The following is a 13,684-nucleotide window of genomic DNA, read 5'->3' as shown; positions in this document are numbered from 1 at the left end:
TAAGGCCTTTTCTGAGATGCTTAGTGGATATGGGCCCAGGTCTCTATCTTTTATTGCTATTAAGTCTTATTATGTGTTTTTTATACAGGTCTTTGTCATTTATTAATGACGCTGAGTGATAAAACAATTTCCCAATTTGGGATAAATAAAGTACTGCTCTACTCTACTCATCTTGCAACGTGATTAAAAAAAAAGTGCAATGATGTCCAAGTGGAAATAATTGTATTCTTTGTTAGAAGTAACATCTTTGTTATTGTAATATCAAATCAAATCAAACTTTATTTGTCACATGCGCCAAATACAACAAGTGTAGACCTTACCGTGAAATGCTGACTTACAAGCCCTTAACCAACAGCGCAGTTCAAGAAGAGTTAAGAAAATATTTACCAAATAAACTAAAGTCCAAAATAAAAAATTATAAAAAGTAACACAATAACATAACAGTAACGAGGCTATATACAGGGGGTACCGGTACCGAGTCAGTGTGGAGGCTATAACAGGGGGTACCGGTACAGAGTCAGTGTGGAGACTATATACAGGGGGTACCGGTACAGAGTCAATGTGGAGACTATATACAGGGGGTACCGGTACAGAGTCAGTGTGGAGACTATATACAGGGGGTACCGGTACAGAGTCAGTGTGGAGACTATATACAGGGGGTACCGGTACCGAGTCAGTGTGGAGACTATATACAGGGGGTACCGGTACAGAGTCAATGTGGAGACTATATACAGGGGGTACCGGTACAGAGTCAGTGTGGAGACTATATACAGGGGGTACCGGTACAGAGTCAGTGTGGAGACTATATACAGGGGGTACCGGTACCGAGTCAGTGTGGAGACTATATACAGGGGGTACCGGTACCGAGTCAGTGTGGAGGCTATATACAGGGGGTACCGGTACCGAGTCAGTGTGGAGACTATATACAGGGGGTACCGGTACTGAGTCAGTGTGGAGACTATATACAGGGGGTACCGGTACTGAGTCAGTGTGGAGACTATATACAGGGGGTATCGGTACCGAGTCAGTGTGGAGACTATATACAGGGGGTACCGGTACTGAGTCAGTGTGGAGACTATATACAGGGGGTACCGGTACTGAGTCAGTGTGGAGACTATATACAGGGGGTATCGGTACCGAGTCAGTGTGGAGACTATATACAGGGGGTACCGGTACTGAGTCAGTGTGGAGACTATATACAGGGGGTACTGGTACAGAGTCAGTGTGGAGACTATATACAGGGGGTACCGGTACAGAGTCAGTGTGGAGACTATATACAGGGGGTACCGGTACTGAGTCAGTGTGGAGACTATATACAGGGGGTACTGGTACAGAGTCGGTGTAGAGACTATATACAGGGGGTACCGGTACTGAGTCAGTGTGGAGACTATATACAGGGGGTACCGGTACTGAGTCAGTGTGGAGACTATATACAGGGGGTATCGGTACCGAGTCAGTGTGGAGACTATATACAGGGGGTACCGGTACTGAGTCAGTGTGGAGACTATATACAGGGGATACTGGTACAGAGTCAGTGTGGAGACTATATACAGGGGGTACTGGTACCGAGTCAGTGTGCGGGGGTACAGGCTAGTTGAGGTAATTTGTACACGTAGGTAGGGGTGAAGTGACTATGCATAGATAATAAACAGCGAGTAGCAAGTAGTAATAGTAATGTAGTAATGAACAAAACAAATGGAGGAGGTGTCAATGTAATAGTCCGGTGGCCATTTGATGAATTGTTCAGCAGTCTTATGGCTTGGGGATAGAACAGACGTGGAAGTTATATATATACAGTGGGGAGAACAAGTATTTGACACACTGCCGATTTTGCAGGTTTTCCTACTTACAAAGCATGTAGAGGTCTGTAATATTTATCATAGGTACACTTCAACTGTGAGAGACGGAATCTAAAACAAAAATCCAGAAAATCACATTGTATGATTTTTAAGTAATTAATTTGCATTTTATTGCATGACATAAGTATTTGATCACCTACCAACCAGTAAGAATTCCGGCTCTCACAGACCTGTTAGTTTTTCTTTAAGAAGCCCTCCTGTTCTCCACTCATTACCTGTATTAACTGCACCTGTTTGAACTCGTTACCTGTAGAAAAGACACCTGTCCACACACTCAATCAAACAGACTCCAACCTCTCCACAATGGCCAAGACCAGAGAGCTGTGTAAGGACATCAGGGATAAAATTGTAGACCTGCACAAGGCTGGGATGGGCTACAGGACAATAGGCAAGCAGCTTGGTGAGAAGGCAACAACTGTTGGCGCAATTATTAGAAAATGGAAGAAGTTCAAGATGACGGTCAATCACCCTCGGTCTGGGGCTCCATGCAAGATCTCACCTCGTGGGGCATCAATGATCATGAGGAAGGTGAGGGATCAGCCCAGAACTACACGGCAGGACCTGGTCAATGACCAGAAGAGAGCTGGGACCACAGTCTCAAAGAAAACCATTAGTAACACACTACGCTGTCATGGATTAAAATCCTGCAGCGCACGCAATGTCCCCCTGCTCAAGCCAGCGCATGTCCAGGCCCGTCTGAAGTTTGCCAATGACCATCTGGATGATCCAGAGGAGGAATGGGAGAAGGTCATGTGGTCAGATGAGACAAAAATATAGCTTTTTGGTCTAAACTCCACTCGCCGTGTTTGGAGGAAGAAGAAGGATGAGTACAACCCCAAGAACACCATCCCAACCGTGAAGCATGGAGGAGGAAACATCATTCTTTGGGGATGCTTTTCTGCAAAGGGGACAGGACGACTGCACCGTATTGAGGGGAGGATGGATGGGGCCATGTATCGCGAGATCTTGGCCAATTACCTCCTTCCCTCAGTAAGCGCATTGAAGATGGTTCGTGGCTGGGTCTTCCAGCATGACAACGACCCGAAACACACAGCCAGGGCAACTAAGGTGTTTCTCCGTAAGAAGCATCTCAAGGTCCTGGAGTGGCCTAGCCAGTCTCCAGACCTGAACCCAATAGAAAATCTTTGGAGGGAGCTGAAAGTCCGTATTGCCCAGCGACAGCCCCGAAACCTGAAGGATCTGGAGAAGGTCTGTATGGAGGAGTGGGCCAAAATCCCTGCTGCAGTGTGTGCAAACCTGGTCAAGAACTACAGGAAACGTATGATCTCTGTAATTGCAAACAAAGGTTTCTGTACCAAATATTAAGTTCTGCTTTTCTGATGTATCAAATACTTATGTCATGCAATAAAATTCAAAGGAATTGCTTAAAAATCATACAATGTGATTTTCTGGATTTTTGTTTTAGATTCCGTCTCTCACAGTTGAAGTGTACTGTTAGTAAAACGTTTACTGTTGACAGGAGAACAAGAGGAGACAATAGGACGAGGTGGATAATTTTATAATAAGGCCGTTTAATCACATGTAAAGATATCTTAGTAAAATCTTGCAGCAAGGCTCTTTCAGTCTGACTCCTAGTGAATCGTCCGGGAAAGAGACCAGTTTCCAGAAATGTACAGTACTATATAGACAACAAGCAAAGTAGGTAGATCTGCGAGTCCGGCCTTCCGATTGGTCGATCTGGGTCTTGGGTAGTCCTGATCAGGCCTGGTGTCCACGTTCCATTGGTTCCTGAGAGTTCTTTGTCCTGAGGTCCAACCATGGGTTGGGTGTGTCTGTGTGATTGTCATGGGGGAGGGGAATTGTGGGTGCCGTGTATATGTCCTATGTGTCCAGCATATGTCCAAGAGAAAGAGGGGGTGTGTATGTTGTGTCAACTTATAGGTAATGTTGAGAAGTTGTTAAAACAAGTTACCAATATCTAATACAATTTCTTACAAATCCCCCTCTTCACGTCTCACAAGAGACGTGACATAAAAGTATATAAAAGACAAAACTAAAGGATAAAATTTGTCAGAAGACAAATTTTTAATTCCCTCTCTTCACGTCTCACAAGAGACGTGACATACAAGTATAAAAAGACAAAGCTATGGGATAAAATTTGTCAGAAGACAAATTTTTGATTCCCTCTCTTCACGTCTCACAAGAGACGTGACATAAAAGTATCTTAGTCCTCAAATAGATAGACAGGTCCAGCTTCCCCATCATCAAGCAATGGGAACATTTGGGCCCTTTCCTGATTAGGGTCTATGGCGGCAGTTATAACACAGCTACCAAGCGTGCGCGCACATGGAATGCAACAGCATCCACAAAGTACAAGAATGGCCGCAAAAACAGAAATTGATACTAGGATGGAGGAAACCAGCGTCTTATATTTACCAAAAGCATCCATCCATGAGTCCCACATAGTAGTGTCCACTCCAGAATGCTGTTTCATCTTACCATTAAGGGTACGAAGTCCCTCCAATGCTACAGTTAGACTCCCATCCGTAGCTGTGTTATTGGGAATGAAAGTACAACACTGTTCACCAAACATTGCACAGACCCCCCCCCGTTCAGCCAATAACATATCAACCGCGATTCTATTTTGAAATGCCATCAGGGACGTAGCTGCCAATTGTCCATGGACCGCCTCGAAACCTTGTTGAGTCCAATTGCCCAGTTTCTGGACATTAAAATGAATGTAGTTTATTCTGTCCACATTTTTATTAACTGTACACCACCAACAAAATGATGATTCAAACCCAGCTGTCACTTGGTCCACCAGTTTATATTCATCTGGCACCCCCTAGGGACACCAATAGCATCAATGTAAGTTGAGTCGTAACTGAGCAAGGACCAAAAAGGAGACCACTCCAATAACTACACCTGGAGTGGCCAACCACACATTAGTAACCCAAAAAACGAGAATATGTTAAACCCTCAGGTCCATCCCTCTATACAACCTGTACCAGGTGGGCTCGTCGCCACCCGGGAACTTCAAACCTTCACAACAGGGAGGACAAACATCACTTTTTATTCATTCGACAACATCAACTACAGCAAACCAAGGGTCCTCCACTGTCAAGCCCACTTTCCTGCGGAAGCTTGTTTTCGTATTAGCCTCTCCAACTGGAGCATCAAGCAGCGGCATCATACCATAGGCCCTTTCCACATCTGTAACAGACTTCAAACAAGGTATGATACAGGCAACACAAAAATGAAAAACAACAACTAGTGTCAGAAATCCAGTAATCATCATTGCAGTATACTTACCAAACCAACCACCCAGCCAGAGAACAGTCCACTCTCCTCCACACCTGCAAGACCCTTCATCTCCACTGATAACCTTGCCAACCCACTCAGAGCTTTTGAAATGCTCCCATCCGGACTAGTATTGTTAGGAACAAACGTGCAACACTGTTCTACAATCTTTTTACATACACCTCCCTGGTTGGCCAGACTTATGTCCAGTGTTAGTCTATTGTGTCTACTGGTTTGTGAGGTAGCCTCCAATCGTTCAGCCATCCCCGTAAGTACTGTGTGGGTATAGTTTAACAAATCATTGTTAATTATAGTAGATATAATTGATCCAGACCTTTTGTTTTAGCATCAACAATAGCTGGGCCAATGATGGGCATCAGATGCCACAGGCCATCATTCCTGGTTAATGTCTGGAATTCGTGGGGGACCCCTATTGGGACCCCCAACAGGTTGGTGTGCATGTTATCTGTACCCTCGGACCAAGGAGCGTCACGTTTCTGCCGTCTCCTGGGTTGGTCCCAAGCCTCTGTGTCCTGTGTAACTCCCAGAAGTTGATTAGCTATAATAATAGGCAACGGTGATATCAGACTGGCCAAAACACATGAGCAACGACAATTTCCTTTCAAAAATGGGGTCACCCGCCTGGCAGGTCCACACATCCACCATACATCAGCAACACCTCTAGTTCCTAGTGGTATTAGTGATGCAGGTAGTAGCAGGGAGCCCTCCATAGTCTATACCGCTACCTGTGCCAGGGATACAGCTGTTATATCCCCCATATGCCTTAACTCCCCACGGTACCTTCTGGGGAGGGACCACTGGGAACACAAAACTCAGAGTTTTACACAGGGTTGAATTTGGCTCGAACTTTTCCAATATGCACATCCAACCTTCCCCATTACTTAGGACAAATGGGTGAGCAGCCAGAATAGGTCTGGCATGTCCACATACGACACAGTCCTTTCTATTAAGTGTTTTGTAGGCCAACCACATATTCTCCCTTTCCTCATAACCAGTTTCAGTCCCCAAATGTTCACTATCTGAGATGTCTTTTATATTTATTATCTGTACCAGATTGGAGAGCTTAGGTGATGGCGTGGGACTTGGTCTTGAAGTGGTGGAGGAGGCCGGCTGAACCCTGGTCCGTTGGAACTGGTGGTGGTTCTGGCAGCACTGCGATGGTATCATCCCCATCGTATCCTGATCAGGCAGCTCAGGACTACAAGCAGTCCTGTAAAACCCCACCCTCTCCCAGAGAACACATCATCAGCCAGAGATCAAGCAACACTTTCACTTCTATGAACGAACACAGTGAGGAAAGGTCGGGGGCAGGGAATTCTTCATTAAGGAGTTGATCCCCGAGCTCTATTAGCAACAGTTCTTCTCCTTAACTCTGTGATCATTCGGCAGTGTCAGTGTGTCTCACCCTCCAAGTGCGATATGCCCCCAGGTCGAGTGATTCACCTTCTCCCTTAATTCACCTGCAATGTATAAACTCTTGGACATACAGGTTTGGTTAGCAAACAGTTCCTCATTTGTTCTTTCTGATTATATATTTAACTTCTATGCCTAATTATTTATTTATTTTTTTAGCTATAAATGTTTAATTTTAAATAAGTTTATTATCCAATAGGCCCCATCCTTTCCTAGTCCACAATGTACCCTCCTTCGTTTGATACCTGGCTCTGGCCAGGTATCAACCTTACCTACTCTAAATAATAACTTAGTACATCATATTCTAGGAACGTCCCTTTTATTCCCCGCATATCCAATTCTCCCTTTGGCGTACATTCATATCTATTCTTTTCTAATTCTCTGTCAAGTGACTTATCTACTTTGAAATGTATCTGTGCTGCTTATATATGTTAACCCCTTTCTCCTATCTTATTTCACAGCCTACCTTGCTCATTTCCTGGTCCACCCTCCCCACTCTGCTCTCAAACCTTCAAGGTCTGAACAGTGCGGGGTAGACCCATCTGTCTGCCTTTTTGTAATAATAGTCAATAACAACTGTGTGTTCCTTTACAATATTAACTAAGTGTCTCACTGTTTTGACTTTATCTGCATGGATTTAAAAATAACCACAGGTCTTATAGTGTCAACCTTTAAAGTCCTAACATAACCTTAATTAACCTATCTCTATCTTCTAATGGCCAATACAAATGCTTACCTTATGGTCAAGAGTTATAAACTCTATTATAATCAATTTACCTCAAAACTAGTATCCCAAATGACACAATCTCATTATTCTCACCACATTTCCCCCGTGAGTGATCAAGTCACCGGAAAATGCAATGGAAACAGAAAACAGGTCAAAATGTTACACCTACATTCGTGTTCCATATCTAAACATACCAAAAGAACCCTTTATCTTCTCAAAGTCCCTTGCCTAAATAAAACTCAGAAAGTAAAACTCCTATTCCCATATGAGTGTATTCTTTTAAGATATCTTATCTCTAGGTACACGAAAACCCTTAACCTTAATGTTTACTCCAAAAAACAAAATTATGTCACCAGCATTCAACCAGTCGGCTGGGAGACCATTTGGGTGCTGCAATACTGCCATCTTCTGTCCATTCTCTGCATAGCTCTCCACCCACTCTTATTCAACCTTCTCAATTTGAGCCATATTAGTTTCTTATTTTAACTATTGTTTTCTAAATTTTTAATTTTTTTAATTTTTTAATCTATTATTACCTAGTTAGACTAGAGTGTCCGTGACATACATCCATGGGGATCCGGTTATAGTTATTCTATTAACCATGTGAAAGTGCCCAGGGACACCCCAAATGTCAGTAGGAATATCACAAATAAGGGGCCAGATATCCCTAGCCTTGCCCAGGGAGGGAGAAATATCCCTCTAACTGGGCGAGGTTCCTTTATCAGGGGAGGCGGAGTTTGATTCCGCATCACCTGAGTCAGAAATGTCTTCATTTGGAATCGAATTTAAGCTGTTTAAATCAGCTCTGACTTCTGTCAGTGTTCTAGAAGGGATTGGAGCTGGAGTGCAATGTGTGAGGTGGTGCCAAGGTGCGCCTGATTTACCTTTGACCTGGACTGAGTGTGAAGTAACTTCCCTCACTTCGTACAGTCCAGTCCACCTGGGTTCTAGCCACTTTCTCTTGCGGACTTTTAACCCCACCCAGTCACCAATTTTTTTTTTACCTTCAGTGATGGCGGATCTCCTGTCAGCTTCCCCATTTGGACCTTGTGAATCTGTGTGGAGAGAGCTGCAGAAAGTTCCGTCAATTATCAGACATTACAATTTGTTATACATCAAGGGCGGGCATATGACCTCCCTCCCTTGGTGGACCAAGCATGAGGAGAGAGATGGGTGCCTGCACCTGGAGAGGCTCTCATGGCCAGCAACGCCAGGGGCAGGGCTTCAACCCAAATCAACTTCAAACCTGCACATACATTTGATTGGCGCATTCCACGAGACTTATGAGATTGTGGCCTGTACACTAACCCCATCATTAAACAACATCCATTAATCAGTTGACATTTACACATCCGACCCTATTGGTACATGGAGCGTTTGTCATTAAACAATACACATGAGTTCGGTTTGCAGCCACTTAATGACCTATGTTGCATCCTCCCTTGCTGTTGGTATTGCCTCAACCCATTTAGAGAACCTGTCTACCATAACTAACAGGTACCTTTTCCCATTTGTCACATTGTCTTGCCCCATATCTGTGTAATCTATGCTGATGTCCTGAAAACAAGCATTTGGGACTGGGTATGAACCCATGGGCGTTTGATATGGTTTCTTTGGATTGTGGCTACCACAAATGCTACACTCGTCACAAAACAAATCTGTCATGTCTTTCATGTGGGGGTGCCACCAGATGTGGGACACCTTCTGTAAAGTTTTCAGTTTGCCTTCGTGAGTGGGCCCATGAGCTTCTCGTAATAGTTCTGGACAGAGGTTTGCAGGGGCCACTAGTCTGCCATCATGGCATCTCCACAGTTCATCAGGTCCTTTGGTGGCCCCTTTCTGTCCCCATACTGAGTGTTCATAGGGTCCTGCTGAAAACTGGAGTTCTTTTATGTGTTGCCCTGTGAGCTCAGTCCGAGCTGGTTGAATCTGAAGTATCATTTGTCTCGGGGTGTATCCACCAGCTTTCTTGGCTGCTTTGTCAGCTGCATCATTTCCCTCGCTGACTCTGTTTTTCAGTTGTTGATGTCCTTTACACTTCATGATGGCCACCTTCTTAGGTAGTGAGACTGATTTAATCAGTTTTTCCATCTGTGTCTTGTGTTTGATTGGCAGGTTTCCTGTGGTGGTGAAGTTGCGTCTAACCCATTGTGGTCCATCAGTATGGACTGCTCCATGAGCATACGCTGAGTCGGTGTAGATGTTTACAGTCTTTCCTTCAGCTCTTTCCAGAGCTTGTGTCAACCCTATGATTTCAGCTAACTGGGCTGATGCAGGTTGTGTGATGATGGCAGATTCCAAAGTCACATGTGATCTATCCGGGAGCTGCTGCACCACTGCGTATGCTGCTATGTTCCCTTCCTCTCCTCTATAGCAGCATCCATCTGTGTATAACCATAGGTCCGGGTTGGTGAGTGGTTCGTTCCCCAGGTCAGGTCTCAGTTTCAGTTCCTGTGTAGCTCTTTCTGCACAGGAGTGGGGTAGACCTTCTTCAGCATTGAGTGCGTCTGCCATGTTTTTGTCAGTGTTGAGAAATGTGATGTGTGATTGTGTGCATTTATTCTGGATTTTCGTTTTCCTTTCAGCGCTGAACGTGAATTCTTTGCTCATCAGATATGCTGCAACCCCATGGTGGGTGTGGATTTCCAATGGATGGCACATTATCATGTGGGCTGTTTTTCCAATAGCTTTTGCCACTGCAGCCACATACCTGGAGCATGTGGTTTGCCCTTCTTCAATGTGGTCCAGTTTGGAGGAGTGATACCTCAACACTCTACTCTCCCCCTCTAGGTTCTGGAAAAGGATGGATGATGTAAATCCTTCCTTTTCAGAAACATCCAGATGGAACTTGTTTTTTTTAGTCAGGTGCTGTTAGGGCTACTGCCACTTAGAGATCTGTTTTCAAGAGTGCAAAAGCCTTTGATGCTTCAGTAGTCCAGGTCAATGATGAGTATAGGTTAGTGGTGGCCAGCTTCAGGGCCATGGGGCATATTCGTCAGACATGCCCTGAAAAGGGGGAGGTGATTGCTGATTCGGGTCTGGATTTGGGTGATTGTATGCGGGTTGAAGGGCCGCACGTGGTTGATACATCATTGGCCTGACTCCCCCTTGGTCTAGGGGCGTATCCTCGTCCCCTTTTGGCCAGAAACTGGCTTTGGGCCGGGGTTATTGGGTGCGGACACTGTCGCACCATATGCCCAGCTTGTTTACAATTATAACAGCTTCCATAAGATCCAGAGTACCTCTGGGGCTGTTCCCATGTGGGGGAATAGTTTGATTGTGGTAGTGGGTAGTAGGGTTGTAGTGGTGGTTCCGACGAAGGGTATGGTTGAAGCGGGTAGGCATACGGCAGTTGGAATGGCTGCTCCTGGGGTGGGTGTATAGATGGTCCCTGCTGGGTGAAGATGGGTAGTTGTTGTTGCTGTATCATTCGGGAAACAGTTTTTTCAATAATTTGTGAGATTTCTTGTTGGTCTTCAGCCACCATCTGTTTCTTGGGTTTCTCTCCTTTCTGGGCCTCTTTCAATTGTAGTTTCAAAAGTTGTACCTGTAGGGACTGGATTTGTGTTTCAGCCCCTCCCTTATCCTTATTGTATTGGGTGATGTGGTGATGCACATGGGAATTGAACTGAGCCTGGGGAATTGCCATTAACCCCACAGTGCCCCTGAGATGGATTGGGGCCGATGGGGCTGCTGTGGTGGTAGGTGGGGCGTCATTATTGTTGGGCCTGCCCTCTTTGGTGTCAGTTGGTGCTCCAGTGACTACCCCCATCATATCAGGTTTTCTATAGGGGAGGGCCCTTCTGATCTCTTCAATCGCCCACAATCCTATTTTCATCTCAGCTTGTGCCTTTTCCCTTTGCTTTGTTCCTTCTTTTCTAAATAAGTGACTCTTATTCTTATCAACTTCACATTCTATCCCTTGCTTCACTACTTCCTCCAATTCTTTCTCCATAGTGAGGAGTTGCCCTTTTGATGGGGCGACTCCACTAAGGAAACCTGCTTGAGTCCATTTCAGTCTCACTTCTTCCCAAATTCTTTTAACGGATTTGTAGTGTAATTTCCCGCCTGCTCTGTCTTTCATTCTCTGATCTAAATATTCGTTGAATTTGTGTTTGGGGACGATAGTCGTGGTCATTTTGTCGTTAAGCTATGTCTGGGTCTATTATTATCTTTGTATACTTTAGCCCGTCACTGATCGAAACCAGCGATGTATTTTTCTTCCCCTAACCTCCCCCAGTCTCGTGTCCGACTCGCGTGGACAAAGGATTTTATTGCCGTGTATTCGATGAATTATTTTCGTTTTCCAACAATATTTCAGCTATATCTCTTTGAAACAATATACGAATATATTCACGCGCTCCTGTTATAATTGGAATGACAGTTTTCGGTACTTTTAATAAAAGATATTATTGCTTTTCGCTAATTTAATTAATTAAATACTTTGGCAAAATATTTCAGAAGTTTCCTTTGGGGACAATATACTAGTAATTCAGGCGCTCCTGATATAATTGGAATGGCAATTATATGATATATAATTCGAAAGATATTATTTCTATTAACTTTTCCGATTTAATTTGAACTTTTTCCGATTAATTAAATACTTTGCCAAAACATTTCAGAAATTTCCTTTGGGGACAATATACTAGTAATTCACGCGCTTCTATAATAATTTTCAAATTGATTCTCACCCTTAGGGATTTATCAACAGCAGGAGAGGGAAAAATCCGGTCAACTCATCAGCAGAAAATAGTTGCTTCACAGCAATATATACACATCGACACGGCGGTCACTTTATCACAGCCTCAACTAGCATATGGCTAGTTAGTAGCAATTGGTCTCGTGGAACGTTCAATCCCCCACATTGCGACAACACAACTTACACATATAATTACAACACAACTTACACATGCAATATTAGAATTCTCACGTAACACCTAGCTAAGTATAGCTACTGCACGACTATTTGAATTCACATTAGATTTCTCACGTAACACCTAGCTAAGTATAGCTACTGCACGACTATTTGAAAACGTATGGATTCTTCACGGTACCCCTATCTGATCGACTGTCAAATATGGCCCGACTGTGTGAATCGTTATATATATATTTTTTATTTTTTTTATTTTTTATGGGTCGTCACGGTAACACCTAGCTGATTTGCCAAATCTAACTACTGCCCGGCTATTTGGATCCCATCTTTTAATTATGGATTCTTCACGGTAACCCCTACCTGATCGACTGTCAAATATGGCCCGACTATGTGAATCGTTATAAAGCTTATTCTTCACTGTACACCTACTCGATCAGCATACCGGTAGTGCCAGACTATGTGAATAAGTCTTTGACCTATTAATACTTAGATATCTGTACACCATGCCTTAAATTCTAAACAATTCCACATAAATTTAGCAACAATTCACACTCACCACAGTACTCCTGATCATTGAATTTAGATATTGGCTATAATACAATATACAGATTTTGGTTAAACGGGCATCTGCTCACCTCTTTAGTTTCGAGCTCTCTGATCAGTTTCCTGGGTGGGTTGAATCGCGATTCTCCCTCGAAAAGGTCACCTCTCCTCTGGAATCTTTCTCCCTCTCGTCTCCTGTCCGATTAATTTTCTATTGGGCCAAATTCAAAGATGAAACCATCCTCTGCTTACCAAGTCTGTTAGTAAAACGTTTACTGTTGACAGGAGAACAAGAGGAGACAATAGGACGAGGTGGATAATTTTATAATAAGGCCGTTTAATCACATGTAAAGATATCTTAGTAAAATCTTGCAGCAAGGCTCTTTCAGTCTGACTCCTAGTGAATCGTCCGGGAAAGAGACCAGTTTCCAGAAATGTACAGTACTATATAGACAACAAGCAAAGTAGGTAGATCTGCGAGTCCGGCCTTCCGATTGGTCGATCTGGGTCTTGGGTAGTCCTGATCAGGCCTGGTGTCCACGTTCCATTGGTTCCTGAGAGTTCTTTGTCCTGAGGTCCAACCATGGGTTGGGTGTGTCTGTGTGATTGTCATGGGGGAGGGGAATTGTGGGTGCCGTGTATATGTCCTATGTGTCCAGCATATGTCCAAGAGAAAGAGGGGGTGTGTATGTTGTGTCAACTTATAGGTAATGTTGAGAAGTTGTTAAAACAAGTTACCAATATCTAATACAATTTCTTACAGTACCAATGATAAAAATTACAGACCTCTACATGCTTTGTAAGTAGGAAAACCTGCAAAATCGTCAGTGTATCAAATACTTGTTCTCCCCACTGTATATACAATATAAACCCAGAGACAGAAAGAAAAAGTCCTTCAGTTCTGGGTACCGAATGGGGAGCCCGGGCCCACCTCCCCCTGGACTAAATCTAATTTCCCTGTGAACGCTGTGGAGGGCTGAGTGTCTA

General features: G+C 43.9%; 1 long non-coding RNA gene across 1 annotated transcript; it reads right to left on the bottom strand.

Moving 5' to 3' along the window:
- Positions 1-3,371: 3,371 nt before the first annotated feature.
- LOC139543004 (uncharacterized) lies at positions 3,372-13,462 on the bottom strand. Its single transcript, XR_011668586.1, has 2 exons — positions 12,790-13,462; positions 3,372-8,350 (listed from the first exon to the last, which is right to left on the bottom strand). It is a non-coding gene; the product is annotated as an uncharacterized lncRNA (long non-coding RNA).
- Positions 13,463-13,684: the final 222 nt, after the last annotated feature.

Source organism: Salvelinus alpinus, chromosome 17, assembly GCF_045679555.1.
Source record: "Salvelinus alpinus chromosome 17, SLU_Salpinus.1, whole genome shotgun sequence".
NCBI classification, from domain to species: Eukaryota; Metazoa; Chordata; class Actinopteri; order Salmoniformes; family Salmonidae; genus Salvelinus; species Salvelinus alpinus.
This window is presented reverse-complemented; position numbering and strand designations above follow the sequence as displayed.